Raw genomic sequence first — 24,363 nt, 5'->3', positions numbered from 1 at the left:
CACCAACACAAGTGCGAAAAGTGTTTTTTCAACACTAACATCAGTGCGAAAAGTGGTTTTTCAACACTAACACAAGTGTTAAAAGTGGTTTTTCCACACTAATACAAGTGCAAAAGTGGTTTCCTGCACCAACACAAGTGCGAAAAGTGGTTTTTCAACACTAACACCAGTGCGAAAAGTGGTTTTTCAACACTAACACAAGTGCGAAAAGTGGTTTTTCCACACTAATACAAGTGCAAAAGTGGTTTCCTGCACCAACACAAGTGTGAAAAGTGGTTTTTCAACACTAACACAAGTGCGAAAAGTGGTTTTTCAACACTAACACAAGTGCGAAAAGTGGTTTTTCAACACTAACACAAGTGCGAAAAGTGGGTTTTCAACACTATCACAAGTGCAAAAAGTGGTTTTTCCACACTAATACAAGTGCAAAAGTGGTTTCCTGCACCAACACAAGTGCGAAAAGTGGTTTTTCAACACTAACACAAGTGCGAAAAGTGGTTTTTCAACACTAACACAAGTGCGAAAAGTGGTTTTTCAACACTAACACAAGTGCGAAAAGTGTTTTTTCCACACAAATACAAGTGCAAAAGTGGTTTCCTGCACCAACACAAGTGCGAAAAGTGGTTTTTCAACACTAACACAAGTGCGAAAAGTGGTTTTTCAACACTAACACAAGTGCGAAAAGTGGTTTTTCCACACTAATACAAGTGCAAAAGTGGTTTCCTGCACCAACACAAGTGCGAAAAGTGGTTTTTCAACACTAACAAAAGTGCGAAAAGTGGTTTTTCAACACTATCACAAGTGCGAAAAGTGTTTTTTCCACACTAATACAAGTGCAAAAGTGGTTTCCTGCACCAACACAAGTGCGAAAAGTGGTTTTTCAACACTAACACAAGTGCGAAAAGTGGTTTTTCAACACTATCACAAGTGCAAAAAGTGTTTTTTCCACACTAACACAAGTGCGAAAAGTGGTTTTTCCACACTAACACAAGTGCAAAAGTGGTTTCCTGCACCAACACAAGTGCGAAAAGTGGTTTTTCAACACTAACACAAGTGCGAAAAGTGGTTTTTCAACACTAACACAAGTGCGAAAAGTGTTTTTTCCACACTAATACAAGTGCAAAAGTGGTTTCCTGCACCAACACAAGTGCGAAAAGTGGTTTTTCCACACAAATACAAGTGCAAAAGTGGTTTCCTGCACCACCACAAGTGTGAAAAGTGGTTTTTCAGCACTAACACAAGTGCGAAAAGTGGTTTTTCAACACTAACACAAGTGAGAAAAGTGGTTTTTCCACACTAATACAAGTGCAAAAGTGGTTTCCTGCACCAACACAAGTGCGAAAAGTGGTTTTTCAACACTAATACAAGTGCAAAAGCGGTTTCCTGCACCAACACAAGTGCGAAAAGTGGTTTTTCAACACTAACACAAGTGCGAAAAGTGGGTTTTCCACACTAATACAAGTGCAAAAGTGGTTTCCTGCACCAACACAAGTGCGAAAAATGGTTTTTCAACACTAACAAAAGTGCGAAAAGTGGTTTTTCAACACTAACACAAGTGCAAAAAGTGTTTTTTCCACACTAATACAAGTGCAAAAGTGGTTTCCTGCACCAACACAAGTGCGAAAAGTGGTTTTTCAACACTAACACAAGTGCGAAAAGTGGTTTTTCAACACTAACACAAGTGCGAAAAGTGGGTTTTCAACACTATCACAAGTGCAAAAAGTGTTTTTTCCACACTAATACAAGTGCAAAAGTGGTTTCCTGCACCAACACAAGTGCGAAAAGTGGTTTTTCAACACTAACACAAGTGCGAAAAGTGGTTTTTCAACACTAACACAAGTGCGAAAAGTGGTTTTTCAACACTAACACAAGTGCGAAAAGTGGTTTTTCAACACTAACACAAGTGCGAAAAGTGTTTTTTCCACACTAATACAAGTGCAAAAGTGGTTTCCTGCACCAACACAAGTGCGAAAAGTGGTTTTTCAACACTAACACAAGTGCGAAAAGTGGTTTTTCAACACTAACACAAGTGTGAAAAGTGGTTTTTCCACACTAATACAAGTGCAAAAGTGGTTTCCTGCACCAACACAAGTGCGAAAAGTGGTTTATCAACACTAACACAAGTGCGAAAAGTGGTTTTTCAACACTAACACAAGTGCGAAAAGTGGTTTTTCAACACTAACACAAGTGCGAAAAGTGGGTTTTCAACACTATCACAAGTGCAAAAAGTGTTTTTTCCACACTAATACAAGTGCAAAAGTGGTTTCCTGCACCAACACAAGTGCGAAAAGTCGTTTTTCAACACTAACACAAGTGCGAAAAGTGGTTTTTCAACATGAACACAAGTGCGAAAAGTGGTTTTTTCCACACTAATACAAGTGCAAAAGTGGTTTCCTGCACCAACACAAGTGCGAAAAGTGGTTTTTCAACACTAACACAAGTGCGAAAAGTGGTTTTGCAACACTATCACAAGTGCAAAAAGTGTTTTTTCCACACTAATACAAGTGCAAAAGTGGTTTCCTGCACCAACACAAGTGCGAAAAGTGGTTTTGCAACACTAACACAAGTGCGAAAAGTGGTTTTTCAACACTATCACAAGTGCAAAAAGTGTTTTTTCCACACTAACACAAGTGCGAAAAGTGGTTTTTCCACACTAATACAAGTGCAAAAGTGGTTTCCTGCAGCAACACAAGTGCGAAAAGTGTTTTTTCAACACTAACACCAGTGCGAAAAGTGGTTTTTCAACACTAACACAAGTGCGAAAAGTGGTTTTTCCACACTAATACAAGTGCAAAAGTGGTTTCCTGCACCAACACAAGTGTGAAAAGTGGTTTTTCAACACTAACACAAGTGCGAAAAGTGGTTTTTCAACACTAACACAAGTGCGAAAAGTGGTTTTTCAACACTAACACAAGTGCGAAAAGTGTTTTTTCCACACTAATACAAGTGCAAAAGTGGTTTCCTGCACCAACACAAGTGCGAAAAGTGGTTTTTCAACACTAACACAAGTGCGAAAAGTGGTTTTTCAACACTAACACAAGTGCGAAAAGTGGTTTTTCCACACTAATACAAGTGCAAAAGTGGTTTCCTGCACCAACACAAGTGTGAAAAGTGGTTTTTCAACACTAACAAAAGTGCAAAAAGTGGTTTTTCAACACTAACACAAGTGCGAAAAGTGGGTTTTCAACACTATCACAAGTGCGAAATGTGGTTTTTCAACACTAACACAAGTGCGAAAAGTGGTTTTTCAACACTAACACAAGTGCGAAAAGTGGTTTTTCCACACTAATACAAGTGCAAAAGTGGTTTCCTGCACCAACACAAGTGTGAAAAGTGGTTTTTCCACACTAATACAAGTGCAAAAGTGGTTTCCTGCACCAACACAAGTGCGAAAAGTGGTTTTTCAACACTAACACAAGTGCGAAATGTGGTTTTTCAACACTAACACAAGTGCAAAAAGTGTTTTTTCCACACTAATACAAGTGCAAAAGTGGTTTCCTGCACCAACACAAGTGCGAAAAGTGGTTTTTCAACACTAACAAAAGTGCGAAAAGTGGTTTTTCAACACTAACACAAGTGCGAAAAGTGGGTTTTCAACACTATCACAAGTGCAAAAAGTGTTTTTTCCACACTAATACAAGTGCAAAAGTGGTTTCCTGCACCAACACAAGTGCGAAAAGTGGTTTTTCAACACTAACACAAGTGCGAAAAGTGGTTTTTCAACACTAACACAAGTGCGAAAAGTGTTTTTTCCACACTAATACAAGTGGAAAAGTGGTTTCCTGCACCAACACAAGTGCGAAAAGTGGTTTTTCAACACTAACACAAGTGCGAAAAGAGGTTTTTCAACACTATCACAAGTGCAAAAAGTGTTTTTTCCACACTAATACAAGTGCAAAAGTGGTTTCCTGCACCAACACAAGTGCGAAAAGTGTTTTTTCAACACTAACACAAGTGCGAAAAGTGGTTTTTCAACACTAACACAAGTGCGAAAAGTGTTTTTCCCACACTAATACAAGTGCAAAAGTGGTTTCCTGCACCAACACAAGTGCGAAAAGTGGTTTTTCAACACTAACACAAGTGCGAAAAGTGGTTTTTCAACACTAACACAAGTGCGAAAAGTGGTTTTTCAACACTAACACAAGTGCGAAAAGTGTTTTTTCCACACTAATACAAGTGCAAAAGTGGTTTCCTGCACCAACACAAGTGCGAAAAGTGTTTTTTCAACACTAACATCAGTGCGAAAAGTGGTTTTTCAACACTAACACAAGTGTTAAAAGTGGTTTTTCCACACTAATACAAGTGCAAAAGTGGTTTCCTGCACCAACACAAGTGCGAAAAGTGGTTTTTCAACACTAACACCAGTGCGAAAAGTGGTTTTTCAACACTAACACAAGTGCGAAAAGTGGTTTTTCCACACTAATACAAGTGCAAAAGTGGTTTCCTGCACCAACACAAGTGTGAAAAGTGGTTTTTCAACACTAACACAAGTGCGAAAAGTGGTTTTTCAACACTAACACAAGTGCGAAAAGTGTTTTTTCAACACTAACACAAGTGCGAAAAGTGTTTTTTCCACACTAATACAAGTGCAAAAGCGGTTTCCTGCACCAAGACAAGTGCGAAAAGTGGTTTTTCAACACTAACACAAGTGCGAAAAGTGGTTTTTCAACACTAACACAAGTGCGAAAAGTGGTTTTTCCACACTAATACAAGTGCAAAAGTGGTTTACTGCACCAACACAAGTGCGAAAAGTGGTTTTTCAACACTAACAAAAGTGCGAAAAGTGGTTTTCAACACTAACACAAGTGCGAAAAGTGGGTTTTCAACACTATCACAAGTGCAAAAAGTGTTTTTCCCACACTAATACAAGTGCAAAAGTGGTTTCCTGCACCAACACAAGTGCGAAAAGTGGTTTTTCAACACTAACACAAGTGCAAAAAGTGTTTTTTCCACACTAATACTAGTGCAAAAGTGGTTTCCTGCACAAACACAAGTGCGAAAAGTGGTTTTTCAACACTAACACAAGTGCGAAAAGTGGTTTTTCAACACTAACACAAGTGCGAAAAGTGAATTTTCCACACTAATACAAGTGCAAAAGTGGTTTCCTGCACCAACACAAGTGCGAAAAGTGGTTTTTCAACACTAACAAAAGTGCGAAAAGTGGTTTTTCAACACTAACACAAGTGCGAAAAGTGGGTTTTCAACACTATCACAAGTGCAAAAAGTGGTTTTTCCACACTAATACAAGTGCAAAAGTGGTTTCCTGCACCAACACAAGTGCGAAAAGTGGTTTTTCAACACTAACACAAGTGCGAAAAGTGGTTTTTCAACACTAACACAAGTGCGAAAAGTGGTTTTTCAACACTAACACAAGTGCGAAAAGTGTTTTTTCCACACAAATACAAGTGCAAAAGTGGTTTCCTGCACCAACACAAGTGCGAAAAGTGGTTTTTCAACACTAACACAAGTGCGAAAAGTGGTTTTTCAACACTAACACAAGTGCGAAAAGTGGTTTTTCCACACTAATACAAGTGCAAAAGTGGTTTCCTGCACCAACACAAGTGCGAAAAGTGGTTTTTCAACACTAACAAAAGTGCGAAAAGTGGTTTTTCAACACTAACACAAGTGCGAAAAGTGGGTTTTCAATACTATCACAAGTGCAAAAAGTGTTTTTTCCACACAAATACAAGTGCAAAAGTGGTTTCCTGCACCAACACAAGTGCGAAAAGTGGTTTTTCAACACTAACACAAGTGCGAAAAGTGGTTTTTCAACACTAACACAAGTGCAAAAAGTGTTTTTTCCACACTAATACAAGTGCAAAAGTGGTTTCCTGCACCAACACAAGTGCGAAAAGTGGTTTTTCAACACTAACACAAGTGCGAAAAGTGGTTTTTCAACACTAACACAAGTGCGAAAAGTGGGTTTTCAACACTATCACAAGTGCAAAAAGTGTTTTTTCCACACTAATACAAGTGGAAAAGTGGTTTCCTGCACCAACACAAGTGCGAAAAGTGGTTTTTCAACACTAACACAAGTGCGAAAAGTGATTTTTCAACACTAACACAAGTGCGAAAAGTGGTTTTTCCACACTAATACAAGTGCAAAAGTGGTTCCTGCACCAACACAAGTGCGAAAAGTGGTTTTTCAACACTAACACAAGTGCGAAAAGTGGTTTTTCAACACTATCACAAGTGCAAAAAGTGTTTTTTCCACACTAATACAAGTGCAAAAGTGGTTTCCTGCACCAACACAAGTGCGAAAAGTGGTTTTTCAACACTAACACAAATGCGAAAAGTGGTTTTTTAACACTATCACAAGTGCAAAAAGTGTTTTTTCCACACTAACACAAGTGCGAAAAGTGGTTTTTCCACACTAACACAAGTGCAAAAGTGGTTTCCTGCACCAACACAAGTGCGAAAAGTGGTTTTTCAACACTAACACAAGTGCGAAAAGTGGTTTTTCAACACTAACACAAGTGCGAAAAGTGTTTTTTCCACACTAATACAAGTGCAAAAGTGGTTTCCTGCACCAACACAAGTGCGAAAAGTGGTTTTTCCACACAAATACAAGTGCAAAAGTGGTTTCCTGCACCACCACAAGTGCGAAAAGTGGTTTTTCAACACTAACACAAGTGCGAAAAGTGGGTTTTCAACACTAACACAAGTGCGAAAAGTGTTTTTTCCACACTAATACAATTGCAAAAGTGGTTTCCTGCACCAACACAAGTGCGAAAAGTGGTTTTTCCACACAAATACAAGTGCAAAAGTGGTTTCCTGCACCAACACAAGTGCGAAAAGTGGTTTTTCAACACTAACACAAGTGCGAAAAGTGGTTTTCAACACTAACACAAGTGCGAAAAGTGTTTTTTCCACACGAATACAAGTGCAAAAGTGGTTTCCTGCACCAACACAAGTGCGAAAAGTGGTTTTTCAACAGTAACACAAGTGCGGAAAGTGGTTTTTCAACACTAACACAAGTGCGAAAAGTGGTTTTTCCACACTAATACAAGTGCAAAAGTGGTTTCCTGCACCAACACAAGTGCGAAAAGTGGTTTTTCAACACTAACAAAAGTGCGAAAAGTGGTTTTTCAACACTAACACAAGTGCGAAAAGTGGGTTTTCAACACTATCACAAGTGCAAAAAGTGTTTTTTCCACACAAATACAAGTGCAAAAGTGGTTTCCTGCACCAACACACGTGCGAAAAGTGGTTTTTCAACACTAACACAAGTGCGAAAAGTGGTTTTTCAACACTAACACAAGTGCAAAAAGTGTTTTTTCCACACTAATACAAGTGCAAAAGTGGTTTCCTGCACCAACACAAGTGCGAAAAGTGGTTTTTCAACACTAACACAAGTGCGAAAAGTGGTTTTTCAACACTAACACAAGTGCGAAAAGTGGGTTTTCAACACTATCACAAGTGCAAAAAGTGTTTTTTCCACACTAATACAAGTGCAAAAGTGGTTTCCTGCACCAACACAAGTGCGAAAAGTGGTTTTTCAACACTTACACAAGTGCGAAAAGTGGTTTTTCAACACTAACACAAGTGCGAAAAGTGGTTTTTCCACACTAATACAAGTGCAAAAGTGGTTTCCTGCACCAACACAAGTGCGAAAAGTGGTTTTTCAACACTAACACAAGTGCGAAAAGTGGTTTTTCAACACTATCACAAGTGCAAAAAGTGTTTTTTCCACACTAATACAAGTGCAAAAGTGGTTTCCTGCACCAACACAAGTGCGAAAAGTGGTTTTTCAACACTATCACAAGTGCAAAAAGTGTTTTTTCCACACTAACACAAGTGCGAAAAGTGGTTTTTCCACACTAACACAAGTGCAAAAGTGGTTTCCTGCACCAACACAAGTGCGAAATGTGGTTTTTCAACACTAACACAAGTGCGAAAAGTGGTTTTTCAACACTAACACAAGTGCGAAAAGTGTTTTTTCCACACTAATACAAGTGCAAAAGTGGTTTCCTGCACCAACACAAGTGCGAAAAGTGGTTTTTCCACACAATACAAGTGCAAAAGTGGTTTCCTGCACCACCACAAGTGCGCAAAGTGGTTTTTCAACACTAACACAAGTGCGAAAAGTGGTTTTTCAACACTAACACAAGTGAGAAAAGTGGTTTTGCCACACTAATACAAGTGCAAAAGTGGTTTCCTGCACCAACACAAGTGCGAAAAGTGGTTTTTCAACACTAACACAAGTGCGAAAAGTGGTTTTTCAACACTAACACAAGTGCGAAAAGTGGTTTTTCAACACTAACACAAGTGCGAAAAGTGTTTTTTCCACACTAATACAAGTGCAAAAGTGGTTTCCTGCACCAACACAAGTGCGAAAAGTGTTTTTTCAACACTAACACCAGTGCGAAAAGTGGTTTTTCAACACTAACACAAGTGCGAAAAGTGGTTTTTCCACACTAATACAAGTGCAAAAGTGGTTTCCTGCACCAACACAAGTGTGAAAAGTGGTTTTTCAACACTAACACAAGTGCGAAAAGTGGTTTTTCAACACTAACACAAGTGCGAAAAGTGGTTTTTCAACACTAACACAAGTGCGAAAAGTATTTTTTCCACACTAATACAAGTGCAAAAGTGGTTTCCTGCACCAACACAAGTGCGAAAAGTGGTTTTTCCACACAAATACAAGTGCAAAAGTGGTTTCCTGCACCAACACAAGTGCGAAAAGTGGTTTTTCAACACTAACACAAGTGCGAAAAGTGGTTTTTCAACACTAACACAAGTGCGAAAAGTGTTTTTGCCACACGAATACAAGTGCAAAAGTGGTTTCCTGCACCAACACAAGTGCGAAAAGTGGTTTTTCAACAGTAACACAAGTGCGAAAAGTGATTTTTCAACACTAACACAAGTGCGAAAAGTGGTTTTTCCACACTAATACAAGTGCAAAAGTGGTTTCCTGCACCAACACAAGTGCGAAAAGTGGTTTTTCAACACTAACAAAAGTGCGAAAAGTGGTTTTTCAACACTAACACAAGTGCGAAAAGTGGGTTTTCAACACTATCACAAGTGCAAAAAGTGTTTTTTCCACACAAATACAAGTGCAATAGTGGGGTTTCCTGCACCAACACAAGTGCGAAAAGTGGTTTTTCAACACTAACACAAGTGCGAAAAGTGGTTTTTCAACACTAACACAAGTGCGAAAAGTGAATTTTCCACACTAATACAAGTGCAAAAGTGGTTTCCTGCACCAACACAAGTGCGAAAAGTGGTTTTTCAACACTAACAAAAGTGCGAAAAGTGGTTTTTCAACACTAACACAAGTGCGAAAAGTGGGTTTTCAACACTATCACAAGTGCAAAAAGTGGTTTTTCCACACTAATACAAGTGCAAAAGTGGTTTCCTGCACCAACACAAGTGCGAAAAGTGGTTTTTCAACACTAACACAAGTGCGAAAAGTGGTTTTTCAACACTAACACAAGTGCGAAAAGTGGTTTTTCAACACTAACACAAGTGCGAAAAGTGTTTTTTCCACACGAATACAAGTGCAAAAGTGGTTTCCTGCACCAACACAAGTGCGAAAAGTGGTTTTTCAACACTAACACAAGTGCGAAAAGTGGTTTTTCAACACTAACACAAGTGCGAAAAGTGGTTTTTCCACACTAATACAAGTGCAAAAGTGGTTTCCTGCACCAACACAAGTGCGAAAAGTGGTTTTTCAACACTAACAAAAGTGCGAAAAGTGATTTTTCAACACTAACACAAGTGCGAAAAGTGGTTTTTCAACACTAACACAAGTGCAAAAAGTGTTTTTTCCACACTAATACAAGTGCAAAAGTGGTTTCCTGCACCAACACAAGTGCGAAAAGTGGTTTTTCAACACTAACACAAGTGCGAAAAGTGGTTTTTCAACACTAACACAAGTGCGAAAAGTGTTTTTTCCACACTAATACAAGTGCAAAAGTGATTTCCTGCACCAACACAAGTGCGAAAAGTGGTTTTTCAACACTAACACAAGTGCGAAAAGTGATTTTTCAACACTAACACAAGTGCGAAAAGTGGTTTTTCCACACTAATACAAGTGCAAAAGTGGTTCCTGCACCAACACAAGTGCGAAAAGTGGTTTTTCAACACTAACACAAGTGCGAAAAGTGGTTTTTCAACACTATCACAAGTGCAAAAAGTGTTTTTTCCACACTAATACAAGTGCAAAAGTGGTTTCCTGCACCAACACAAGTGCGAAAAGTGGTTTTTCAACACTAACACAAGTGCGAAAAGTGGTTTTTTAACACTATCACAAGTGCAAAAAGTGTTTTTTCCACACTAATACAAGTGCAAAAGTGGTTTCCTGCACCAACACAAGTGCGAAAAGTGGTTTTTCCACACAAATACAAGTGCAAAAGTGGTTTCCTGCACCACCACAAGTGCGAAAAGTGGTTTTTCAACACTAACACAAGTGCGAAAAGTGGTTTTTCAACACTAACACAAGTGCGAAAAGTGTTTTTTCCACACTAATACAATTGCAAAAGTGGTTTCCTGCACCAACACAAGTGCGAAAAGTGGTTTTTCCACACAAATACAAGTGCAAAAGTGGTTTCCTGCACCAACACAAGTGTGAAAAGTGGTTTTTCAACACTAACACAAGTGCGAAAAGTGGTTTTCAACACTAACACAAGTGCGAAAAGTGTTTTTTCCACACGAATACAAGTGCAAAAGTGGTTTCCTGCACCAACACAAGTGCGAAAAGTGGTTTTTCAACAGTAACACAAGTGCGGAAAGTGGTTTTTCAACACTACCACAAGTGCGAAAAGTGGTTTTTCCACACTAATACAAGTGCAAAAGTGGTTTCCTGCACCAACACAAGTGCGAAAAGTGGTTTTTCAACACTAACAAAAGTGCGAAAAGTGGTTTTTCAACACTAACACAAGTGCGAAAAGTGGGTTTTCAACACTATCACAAGTGCAAAAAGTGTTTTTTCCACACAAATACAAGTGCAAAAGTGGTTTCCTGCACCAACACACGTGCGAAAAGTGGTTTTTCAACACTAACACAAGTGCGAAAAGTGGTTTTTCAACACTAACACAAGTGCAAAAAGTGTTTTTTCCACACTAATACAAGTGCAAAAGTGGTTTCCTGCACCAACACAAGTGCGAAAAGTGGTTTTTCAACACTAACACAAGTGCGAAAAGTGGTTTTTCAACACTAACACAAGTGCGAAAAGTGGGTTTTCAACACTATCACAAGTGCAAAAAGTGTTTTTTCCACACTAATACAAGTGCAAAAGTGGTTTCCTGCACCAACACAAGTGCGAAAAGTGGTTTTTCAACACTTACACAAGTGCGAAAAGTGGTTTTTCAACACTAACACAAGTGCGAAAAGTGGTTTTTCCACACTAATACAAGTGCAAATGTGGTTTCCTGCACCAACACAAGTGCGAAAAGTGGTTTTTCAACACTAACACAAGTGCGAAAAGTGGTTTTTCAACACTATCACAAGTGCAAAAAGTGTTTTTTCCACACTAATACAAGTGCAAAAGTGGTTTCCTGCACCAACACAAGTGCGAAAAGTGGTTTTTCAGCACTAACACAAGTGCGAAAAGTGGTTTTTCAACACTAACACAAGTGAGAAAAGTGGTTTTTCCACACTAATACAAGTGCAAAAGTGGTTTCCTGCACCAACACAAGTGCGAAAAGTGGTTTTTCAACACTAATACAAGTGCAAAAGCGGTTTCCTGCACCAACACAAGTGCGAAAAGTGGTTTTTCAACACTAACACAAGTGCGAAAAGTGGGTTTTCCACACTAATACAAGTGCAAAAGTGGTTTCCTGCACCAACACAAGTGCGAAAAGTGGTTTTTCAACACTAACAAAAGTGCGAAAAGTGGTTTTTCAACACTAACACAAGTGCAAAAAGTGTTTTTTCCACACTAATACAAGTGCAAAAGTGGTTTCCTGCACCAACACAAGTGCGAAAAGTGGTTTTTCAACACTAACACAAGTGCGAAAAGTGGTTTTTCAACACTAACACAAGTGCGAAAAGTGGGTTTTCAACACTATCACAAGTGCAAAAAGTGTTTTTTCCACACTAATACAAGTGCAAAAGTGGTTTCCTGCACCAACACAAGTGCGAAAAGTGGTTTTTCAACACTAACACAAGTGCGAAAAGTGGTTTTTCAACACTAACACAAGTGCGAAAAGTGGTTTTTCAACACTAACACAAGTGCGAAAAGTGGTTTTTCAACACTAACACAAGTGCGAAAAGTGTTTTTTCCACACTAATACAAGTGCAAAAGTGGTTTCCTGCACCAACACAAGTGCGAAAAGTGGTTTTTCAACACTAACACAAGTGCGAAAAGTGGTTTTTCAACACTAACACAAGTGTGAAAAGTGGTTTTTCCACACTAATACAAGTGCAAAAGTGGTTTCCTGCACCAACACAAGTGCGAAAAGTGGTTTATCAACACTAACACAAGTGCGAAAAGTGGTTTTTCAACACTAACACAAGTGCGAAAAGTGGTTTTTCAACACTAACACAAGTGCGAAAAGTGGGTTTTCAACACTATCACAAGTGCAAAAAGTGTTTTTTCCACACTAATACAAGTGCAAAAGTGGTTTCCTGCACCAACACAAGTGCGAAAAGTCGTTTTTCAACACTAACACAAGTGCGAAAAGTGGTTTTTCAACATGAACACAAGTGCGAAAAGTGGTTTTTTCCACACTAATACAAGTGCAAAAGTGGTTTCCTGCACCAACACAAGTGCGAAAAGTGGTTTTTCAACACTAACACAAGTGCGAAAAGTGGTTTTGCAACACTATCACAAGTGCAAAAAGTGTTTTTTCCACACTAATACAAGTGCAAAAGTGGTTTCCTGCACCAACACAAGTGCGAAAAGTGGTTTTGCAACACTAACACAAGTGCGAAAAGTGGTTTTTCAACACTATCACAAGTGCAAAAAGTGTTTTTTCCACACTAACACAAGTGCGAAAAGTGGTTTTTCCACACTAATACAAGTGCAAAAGTGGTTTCCTGCACCAACACAAGTGCGAAAAGTGTTTTTTCAACACTAACACCAGTGCGAAAAGTGGTTTTTCAACACTAACACAAGTGCGAAAAGTGGTTTTTCCACACTAATACAAGTGCAAAAGTGGTTTCCTGCACCAACACAAGTGTGAAAAGTGGTTTTTCAACACTAACACAAGTGCGAAAAGTGGTTTTTCAACACTAACACAAGTGCGAAAAGTGGTTTTTCAACACTAACACAAGTGCGAAAAGTGTTTTTTCCACACTAATACAAGTGCAAAAGTGGTTTCCTGCACCAACACAAGTGCGAAAAGTGGTTTTTCAACACTAACACAAGTGCGAAAAGTGGTTTTTCAACACTAACACAAGTGCGAAAAGTGGTTTTTCCACACTAATACAAGTGCAAAAGTGGTTTCCTGCACCAACACAAGTGTGAAAAGTGGTTTTTCAACACTAACAAAAGTGCAAAAAGTGGTTTTTCAACACTAACACAAGTGCGAAAAGTGGGTTTTCAACACTATCACAAGTGCGAAATGTGGTTTTTCAACACTAACACAAGTGCGAAAAGTGGTTTTTCAACACTAACACAAGTGCGAAAAGTGGTTTTTCCACACTAATACAAGTGCAAAAGTGGTTTCCTGCACCAACACAAGTGTGAAAAGTGGTTTTTCCACACTAATACAAGTGCAAAAGTGGTTTCCTGCACCAACACAAGTGCGAAAAGTGGTTTTTCAACACTAACACAAGTGCGAAATGTGGTTTTTCAACACTAACACAAGTGCAAAAAGTGTTTTTTCCACACTAATACAAGTGCAAAAGTGGTTTCCTGCACCAACACAAGTGCGAAAAGTGGTTTTTCAACACTAACAAAAGTGCGAAAAGTGGTTTTTCAACACTAACACAAGTGCGAAAAGTGGGTTTTCAACACTATCACAAGTGCAAAAAGTGTTTTTTCCACACTAATACAAGTGCAAAAGTGGTTTCCTGCACCAACACAAGTGCGAAAAGTGGTTTTTCAACACTAACACAAGTGCGAAAAGTGGTTTTTCAACACTAACACAAGTGCGAAAAGTGTTTTTTCCACACTAATACAAGTGCAAAAGTGGTTTCCTGCACCAACACAAGTGCGAAAAGTGGTTTTTCAACACTAACACAAGTGCGAAAAGAGGTTTTTCAACACTATCACAAGTGCAAAAAGTGTTTTTTCCACACTAATACAAGTGCAAAAGTGGTTTCCTGCACCAACACAAGTGCGAAAAGTGTTTTTTCAACACTAACACAAGTGCGAAAAGTGGTTTTTCAACACTAACACAAGTGCGAAAAGTGTTTTTCCCACACTAATACAAGTGCAAAAGTGGTTTCCTGCACCAACACAAGTGCGAAAAGTGGTTTTTCAACACTAACACAAGTGCGAAAAGTGGTTTTTCAACACTAACACAAGTGCGAAAAGTGGTTTTTCAACACTAACACAAGTGCGAAAAGTGTTTTTTCCACACTAATACAAGTGCAAAAGTGGTTTCCTGCACCAACACAAGTGCGAAAAGTGTTTTTTCAACACTAACATCAGTGCGAAAAGTGGTTTTTCAACACTAACACAAGTGTTAAAAGTGGTTTTTCCACACTAATACAAGTGCAAAAGTGGTTTCCTGCACCAACACAAGTGCGAAAAGTGGTTTTTCAACACTAACACCAGTGCGAAAAGTGGTTTTTCAACACTAACACAAGTGCGAAAAGTGGTTTTTCCACACTAATACAAGTGCAAAAGTGGTTTCCTGCACCAACACAAGTGTGAAAAGTGGTTTTTCAACACTAACACAAGTGCGAAAAGTGGTTTTTCAACACTAACACAAGAGCGAAAAGTGTTTTTTCAACACTAACACAAGTGCGAAAAGTGTTTTTTCCACACTAATACAAGTGCAAAAGCGGTTTCCTGCACCAAGACAAGTGCGAAAAGTGGTTTTTCAACACTAACACAAGTGCGAAAAGTGGTTTTTCAACACTAACACAAGTGCGAAAAGTGGTTTTTCCACACTAATACAAGTGCAAAAGTGGTTTACTGCACCAACACAAGTGCGAAAAGTGGTTTTTCAACACTAACAAAAGTGCGAAAAGTGGTTTTCAACACTAACACAAGTGCGAAAAGTGGGTTTTCAACACTATCACAAGTGCAAAAAGTGTTTTTCCCACACTAATACAAGTGCAAAAGTGGTTTCCTGCACCAACACAAGTGCGAAAAGTGGTTTTTCAACACTAACACAAGTGCAAAAAGTGTTTTTTCCACACTAATACTAGTGCAAAAGTGGTTTCCTGCACAAACACAAGTGCGAAAAGTGGTTTTTCAACACTAACACAAGTGCGAAAAGAGGTTTTTCAACACTATCACAAGTGCAAAAAGTGTTTTTTCCACACTAATACAAGTGCAAAAGTGGTTTCCTGCACCAACACAAGTGCGAAAAGTGTTTTTTCAACACTAACACAAGTGCGAAAAGTGGTTTTTCAACACTAACACAAGTGCGAAAAGTGTTTTTCCCACACTAATACAAGTGCAAAAGTGGTTTCCTGCACCAACACAAGTGCGAAAAGTGGTTTTTCAACACTAACACAAGTGCGAAAAGTGGTTTTTCAACACTAACACAAGTGCGAAAAGTGGTTTTTCAACACTAACACAAGTGCGAAAAGTGTTTTTTCCACACTAATACAAGTGCAAAAGTGGTTTCCTGCACCAACACAAGTGCGAAAAGTGTTTTTTCAACACTAACATCAGTGCGAAAAGTGGTTTTTCAACACTAACACAAGTGTTAAAAGTGGTTTTTCCACACTAATACAAGTGCAAAAGTGGTTTCCTGCACCAACACAAGTGCGAAAAGTGGTTTTTCAACACTAACACCAGTGCGAAAAGTGGTTTTTCAACACTAACACAAGTGCGAAAAGTGGTTTTTCCACACTAATACAAGTGCAAAAGTGGTTTCCTGCACCAACACAAGTGTGAAAAGTGGTTTTTCAACACTAACACAAGTGCGAAAAGTGGTTTTTCAACACTAACACAAGTGCGAAAAGTGTTTTTTCAACACTAACACAAGTGCGAAAAGTGTTTTTTCCACACTAATACAAGTGCAAAAGCGGTTTCCTGCACCAAGACAAGTGCGAAAAGTGGTTTTTCAACACTAACACAAGTGCGAAAAGTGGTTTTTCAACACTAACACAAGTGCGAAAAGTGGTTTTTCCACACTAATACAAGTGCAAAAGTGGTTTACTGCACCAACACAAGTGCGAAAAGTGGTTTTTCAACACTAACAAAAGTGCGAAAAGTGGTTTTCAACACTAACACAAGTGCGAAAAGTGGGTTTTCAACACTATCACAAGTGCAAAAAGTGTTTTTCCCACACTAATACAAGTGCAAAAGTGGTTTCCTGCACCAACACAAGTGCGAAAAGTGGTTTTTCAACACTAACACAAGTGCAAAAAGTGTTTTTTCCACACTAATACTAGTGCAAAAGTGGTTTCCTGCACAAACACAAGTGCGAAAAGTGGTTTTTCAACACTAACACAAGTGCGAAAAGTGGTTTTTCAACACTAACACAAGTGCGAAAAGTGAATTTTCCACACTAATACAAGTGCAAAAGTGGTTTCCTGCACCAACACAAGTGCGAAAAGTGGTTTTTCAACACTAACAAAAGTGCGAAAAGTGGTTTTTCAACACTAACACAAGTGCGAAAAGTGGGTTTTCAACACTATCACAAGTGCAAAAAGTGGTTTTTCCACACTAATACAAGTGCAAAAGTGGTTTCCTGCACCAACACAAGTGCGAAAAGTGGTTTTTCAACACTAACACAAGTGCGAAAAGTGGTTTTTCAACACTAACACAAGTGCGAAAAGTGGTTTTTCAACACTAACACAAGTGCGAAAAGTGTTTTTTCCACACAAATACAAGTGCAAAAGTGGTTTCCTGCACCAACACAAGTGCGAAAAGTGGTTTTTCAACACTAACACAAGTGCGAAAAGTGGTTTTTCAACACTAACACAAGTGCGAAAAGTGGTTTTTCCACACTAATACAAGTGCAAAAGTGGTTTCCTGCACCAACACAAGTGCGAAAAGTGGTTTTTCAACACTAACAAAAGTGCGAAAAGTGGTTTTTCAACACTAACACAAGTGCGAAAAGTGGGTTTTCAATACTATCACAAGTGCAAAAAGTGTTTTTTCCACACAAATACAAGTGCAAAAGTGGTTTCCTGCACCAACACAAGTGCGAAAAGTGGTTTTTCAACACTAACACAAGTGCGAAAAGTGGTTTTTCAACACTAACACAAGTGCAAAAAGTGTTTTTTCCACACTAATACAAGTGCAAAAGTGGTTTCCTGCACCAACACAAGTGCGAAAAGTGGTTTTTCAACACTAACACAAGTGCGAAAAGTGGTTTTTCAACACTAACACAAGTGCGAAAAGTGGGTTTTCAACACTATCACAAGTGCAAAAAGTGTTTTTTCCACACTAATACAAGTGCAAAAGTGGTTTCCTGCACCAACACAAGTGCGAAAAGTGGTTTTTCAACACTAACACAAGTGCGAAAAGTGATTTTTCAACACTAACACAAGTGCGAAAAGTGGTTTTTCCACACTAATACAAGTGCAAAAGTGGTTCCTGCACCAACACAAGTGCGAAAAGTGGTTTTTCAACACTAACACAAGTGCGAAAAGTGGTTTTTCAACACTATCACAAGTGCAAAAAGTGTTTTTTCCACACTAATACAAGTGCAAAAGTGGTTTCCTGCACCAACACAAGTGCGAAAAGTGGTTTTTCAACACTAACACAAATGCGAAAAGTGGTTTTTTAACACTATCACAAGTGCAAAAAGTGTTTTTTCCACACTAACACAAGTGCGAAAAGTGGTTTTTCCACACTAACACAAGTGCAAAAGTGGTTTCCTGCACCAACACAAGTGCGAAAAGTGTTTTTTCAACACTAACACAAGTGCGAAAAGTGGTTTTTCAACACTAACACAAGTGCGAAAAGTGTTTTTCCCACACTAATACAAGTGCAAAAGTGGTTTCCTGCACCAACACAAGTGCGAAAAGTGGTTTTTCAACACTAACACAAGTGCGAAAAGTGGTTTTTCAACACTAACACAAGTGCGAAAAGTGGTTTTTCAACACTAACACAAGTGCGAAAAGTGTTTTTTCCACACTAATACAAGTGCAAAAGTGGTTTCCTGCACCAACACAAGTGCGAAAAGTGTTTTTTCAACACTAACATCAGTGCGAAAAGTGGTTTTTCAACACTAACACAAGTGTTAAAAGTGGTTTTTCCACACTAATACAAGTGCAAAAGTGGTTTCCTGCACCAACACAAGTGCGAAAAGTGGTTTTTCAACACTAACACCAGTGCGAAAAGTGGTTTTTCAACACTAACACAAGTGCGAAAAGTGGTTTTTCCACACTAATACAAGTGCAAAAGTGGTTTCCTGCACCAACACAAGTGTGAAAAGTGGTTTTTCAACACTAACACAAGTGCGAAAAGTGGTTTTTCAACACTAACACAAGTGCGAAAAGTGTTTTTTCAACACTAACACAAGTGCGAAAAGTGTTTTTTCCACACTAATACAAGTGCAAAAGCGGTTTCCTGCACCAAGACAAGTGCGAAAAGTGGTTTTTCAACACTAACACAAGTGCGAAAAGTGGTTTTTCAACACTAACACAAGTGCGAAAAGTGGTTTTTCCACACTAATACAAGTGCAAAAGTGGTTTACTGCACCAACACAAGTGCGAAAAGTGGTTTTTCAACACTAACAAAAGTGCGAAAAGTGGTTTTCAACACTAACACAAGTGCGAAAAGTGGGTTTTCAACACTATCACAAGTGCAAAAAGTGTTTTTCCCACACTAATACAAGTGCAAAAGTGGTTTCCTGCACCAACACAAGTGCGAAAAGTGGTTTTTCAACACTAACACAAGTGCAAAAAGTGTTTTTTCCACACTAATACTAGTGCAAAAGTGGTTTCCTGCACAAACACAAGTGCGAAAAGTGGTTTTTCAACACTAACACAAGTGCGAAAAGAGGTTTTTCAACACTATCACAAGTGCAAAAAGTGTTTTTTCCACACTAATACAAGTGCAAAAGTGGTTTCCTGCACCAACACAAGTGCGAAAAGTGTTTTTTCAACACTAACACAAGTGCGAAAAGTGGTTTTTCAACACTAACACAAGTGCGAAAAGTGTTTTTCCCACACTAATACAAGTGCAAAAGTGGTTTCCTGCACCAACACAAGTGCGAAAAGTGGTTTTTCAACACTAACACAAGTGCGAAAAGTGGTTTTTCAACACTAACACAAGTGCGAAAAGTGGTTTTTCAACACTAACACAAGTGCGAAAAGTGTTTTTTCCACACTAATACAAGTGCAAAAGTGGTTTCCTGCACCAACACAAGTGCGAAAAGTGTTTTTTCAACACTAACATCAGTGCGAAAAGTGGTTTTTCAACACTAACACAAGTGTTAAAAGTGGTTTTTCCACACTAATACAAGTGCAAAAGTGGTTTCCTGCACCAACACAAGTGCGAAAAGTGGTTTTTCAACACTAACACCAGTGCGAAAAGTGGTTTTTCAACACTAACACAAGTGCGAAAAGTGGTTTTTCCACACTAATACAAGTGCAAAAGTGGTTTCCTGCACCAACACAAGTGTGAAAAGTGGTTTTTCAACACTAACACAAGTGCGAAAAGTGGTTTTTCAACACTAACACAAGTGCGAAAAGTGTTTTTTCAACACTAACACAAGTGCGAAAAGTGTTTTTTCCACACTAATACAAGTGCAAAAGCGGTTTCCTGCACCAAGACAAGTGCGAAAAGTGGTTTTTCAACACTAACACAAGTGCGAAAAGTGGTTTTTCAACACTAACACAAGTGCGAAAAGTGGTTTTTCCACACTAATACAAGTGCAAAAGTGGTTTACTGCACCAACACAAGTGCGAAAAGTGGTTTTTCAACACTAACAAAAGTGCGAAAAGTGGTTTTCAACACTAACACAAGTGCGAAAAGTGGGTTTTCAACACTATCACAAGTGCAAAAAGTGTTTTTCCCACACTAATACAAGTGCAAAAGTGGTTTCCTGCACCAACACAAGTGCGAAAAGTGGTTTTTCAACACTAACACAAGTGCAAAAAGTGTTTTTTCCACACTAATACTAGTGCAAAAGTGGTTTCCTGCACAAACACAAGTGCGAAAAGTGGTTTTTCAACACTAACACAAGTGCGAAAAGTGGTTTTTCAACACTAACACAAGTGCGAAAAGTGAATTTTCCACACTAATACAAGTGCAAAAGTGGTTTCCTGCACCAACACAAGTGCGAAAAGTGGTTTTTCAACACTAACAAAAGTGCGAAAAGTGGTTTTTCAACACTAACACAAGTGCGAAAAGTGGGTTTTCAACACTATCACAAGTGCAAAAAGTGGTTTTTCCACACTAATACAAGTGCAAAAGTGGTTTCCTGCACCAACACAAGTGCGAAAAGTGGTTTTTCAACACTAACACAAGTGCGAAAAGTGGTTTTTCAACACTAACACAAGTGCGAAAAGTGGTTTTTCAACACTAACACAAGTGCGAAAAGTGTTTTTTCCACACAAATACAAGTGCAAAAGTGGTTTCCTGCACCAACACAAGTGCGAAAAGTGGTTTTTCAACACTAACACAAGTGCGAAAAGTGGTTTTTCAACACTAACACAAGTGCGAAAAGTGGTTTTTCCACACTAATACAAGTGCAAAAGTGGTTTCCTGCACCAACACAAGTGCGAAAAGTGGTTTTTCAACACTAACAAAAGTGCGAAAAGTGGTTTTTCAACACTAACACAAGTGCGAAAAGTGGGTTTTCAATACTATCACAAGTGCAAAAAGTGTTTTTTCCACACAAATACAAGTGCAAAAGTGGTTTCCTGCACCAACACAAGTGCGAAAAGTGGTTTTTCAACACTAACACAAGTGCGAAAAGTGGTTTTTCAACACTAACACAAGTGCAAAAAGTGTTTTTTCCACACTAATACAAGTGCAAAAGTGGTTTCCTGCACCAACACAAGTGCGAAAAGTGGTTTTTCAACACTAACACAAGTGCGAAAAGTGGTTTTTCAACACTAACACAAGTGCGAAAAGTGGGTTTTCAACACTATCACAAGTGCAAAAAGTGTTTTTTCCACACTAATACAAGTGCAAAAGTGGTTTCCTGCACCAACACAAGTGCGAAAAGTGGTTTTTCAACACTAACACAAGTGCGAAAAGTGATTTTTCAACACTAACACAAGTGCGAAAAGTGGTTTTTCCACACTAATACAAGTGCAAAAGTGGTTCCTGCACCAACACAAGTGCGAAAAGTGGTTTTTCAACACTAACACAAGTGCGAAAAGTGGTTTTTCAACACTATCACAAGTGCAAAAAGTGTTTTTTCCACACTAATACAAGTGCAAAAGTGGTTTCCTGCACCAACACAAGTGCGAAAAGTGGTTTTTCAACACTAACACAAATGCGAAAAGTGGTTTTTTAACACTATCACAAGTGCAAAAAGTGTTTTTTCCACACTAACACAAGTGCGAAAAGTGGTTTTTCCACACTAACACAAGTGCAAAAGTGGTTTCCTGCACCAACACAAGTGCGAAAAGTGGTTTTTCAACACTAACACAAGTGCGAAAAGTGGTTTTTCAACACTAACACAAGTGCGAAAAGTGTTTTTTCCACACTAATACAAGTGCAAAAGTGGTTTCCTGCACCAACACAAGTGCGAAAAGTGGTTTTTCCACACAAATACAAGTGCAAAAGTGGTTTCCTGCACCACCACAAGTGCGAAAAGTGGTTTTTCAACACTAACACAAGTGCGAAAAGTGGTTTTTCAACACTAACACAAGTGCGAAAAGTGTTTTTTCCACACTAATACAATTGCAAAAGTGGTTTCCTGCACCAACACAAGTGCGAAAAGTGGTTTTTCCACACAAATACAAGTGCAAAAGTGGTTTCCTGCACCAACACAAGTGCGAAAAGTGGTTTTTCAACACTAACACAAGTGCGAAAAGTGGTTTTCAACACTAACACAAGTGCGAAAAGTGTTTTTTCCACACGAATACAAGTGCAAAAGTGGTTTCCTGCACCAACACAAGTGCAAAAAGTGGTTTTTCAACAGTAACACAAGTGCGGAAAGTGGTTTTTCAACACTAACACAAGTGCGAAAAGTGGTTTTTCCACACTAATACAAGTGCAAAAGTGGTTTCCTGCACCAACACAAGTGCGAAAAGTGGTTTTTCAACACAAACAAAAGTGCGAAAAGTGGTTTTTCAACACTAACACAAGTGCGAAAAGTGGGTTTTCAACACTATCACAAGTGCAAAAAGTGTTTTTTCCACACAAATACAAGTGCAAAAGTGGTTTCCTGCACCAACACACGTGCGAAAAGTGGTTTTTCAACACTAACACAAGTGCGAAAAGTGGTTTTTCAACACTAACACAAGTGCAAAAAGTGTTTTTTCCACACTAATACAAGTGCAAAAGTGGTTTCCTGCACCAACACAAGTGCGAAAAGTGGTTTTTCAACACTAACACAAGTGCGAAAAGTGGTTTTTCAACACTAACACAAGTGCGAAAAGTGGGGTTTTCAACACTATCACAAGTGCAAAAAGTGTTTTTTCCACACTAATACAAGTGCAAAAGTGGTTTCCTGCACCAACACAAGTGCGAAAAGTGGTTTTTCAACACTTACACAAGTGCGAAAAGTGGTTTTTCAACACTAACACAAGTGCGAAAAGTGGTTTTTCCACACTAATACAAGTGCAAAAGTGGTTTCCTGCACCAACACAAGTGCGAAAAGTGGTTTTTCAACACTAACACAAGTGCGAAAAGTGGTTTTTCAACACTATCACAAGTGCAAAAAGTGTTTTTTCCACACTAATACAAGTGCAAAAGTGGTTTCCTGCACCAACACAAGTGCGAAAAGTGGTTTTTCAACACTATCACAAGTGCAAAAAGTGTTTTTTCCACACTAACACAAGTGCGAAAAGTGGTTTTTCCACACTAACACAAGTGCAAAAGTGGTTTCCTGCACCAACACAAGTGCGAAATGTGGTTTTTCAACACTAACACAAGTGCGAAAAGTGGTTTTTCAACACTAACACAAGTGCGAAAAGTGTTTTTTCCACACTAATACAAGTGCAAAAGTGGTTTCCTGCACCAACACAAGTGCGAAAAGTGGTTTTTCCACACAATACAAGTGCAAAAGTGGTTTCCTGCACCACCACAAGTGCGCAAAGTGGTTTTTCAACACTAACACAAGTGCGAAAAGTGGTTTTTCAACACTAACACAAGTGAGAAAAGTGGTTTTGCCACACTAATACAAGTGCAAAAGTGGTTTCCTGCACCAACACAAGTGCGAAAAGTGGTTTTTCAACACTAACACAAGTGCGAAAAGTGGTTTTTCAACACTAACACAAGTGCGAAAAGTGGTTTTTCAACACTAACACAAGTGCGAAAAGTGTTTTTTCCACACTAATACAAGTGCAAAAGTGGTTTCCTGCACCAACACAAGTGCGAAAAGTGTTTTTTCAACACTAACACCAGTGCGAAAAGTGGTTTTTCAACACTAACACAAGTGCGAAAAGTGGTTTTTCCACACTAATACAAGTGCAAAAGTGGTTTCCTGCACCAACACAAGTGTGAAAAGTGGTTTTTCAACACTAACACAAGTGCGAAAAGTGGTTTTTCAACACTAACACAAGTGCGAAAAGTGGTTTTTCAACACTAACACAAGTGCGAAAAGTATTTTTTCCACACTAATACAAGTGCAAAAGTGGTTTCCTGCACCAACACAAGTGCGAAAAGTGGTTTTTCCACACAAATACAAGTGCAAAAGTGGTTTCCTGCACCAACACAATTGCGAAAAGTGGTTTTTCAACACTAACACAAGTGCGAAAAGTGGTTTTTCAACACTAACACAAGTGCGAAAAGTGTTTTTGCCACACGAATACAAGTGCAAAGTGGTTTCCTGCACCAACACAAGTGCGAAAAGTGGTTTTTCAACAGTAACACAAGTGCGAAAAGTGGTTTTTCAACACTAACAAAAGTGCGAAAAGTGGTTTTTCAACACTAACACAAGTGCGAAAAGTGGGTTTTCAACACTATCACAAGTGCAAAAAGTGTTTTTTCCACACAAATACAAGTGCAAAAGTGGTTTCCTGCACCAACACAAGTGCGAAAAGTGGTTTTTCAACACTAACACAAGTGCGAAAAGTGGTTTTTCAACACTAACACAAGTGCGAAAAGTGAATTTTCCACACTAATACAAGTGCAAAAGTGGTTTCCTGCACCAACACAAGTGCGAAAAGTGGTTTTTCAACACTAACAAAAGTGCGAAAAGTGGTTTTTCAACACTA

Source organism: Myxine glutinosa (assembly GCF_964187855.1).
Source record: "Myxine glutinosa chromosome 12 unlocalized genomic scaffold, kmMyxGlut1.1 SUPER_12_unloc_2, whole genome shotgun sequence".
NCBI classification, from domain to species: Eukaryota; Metazoa; Chordata; class Myxini; order Myxiniformes; family Myxinidae; genus Myxine; species Myxine glutinosa.
This window is presented reverse-complemented; position numbering follows the sequence as displayed.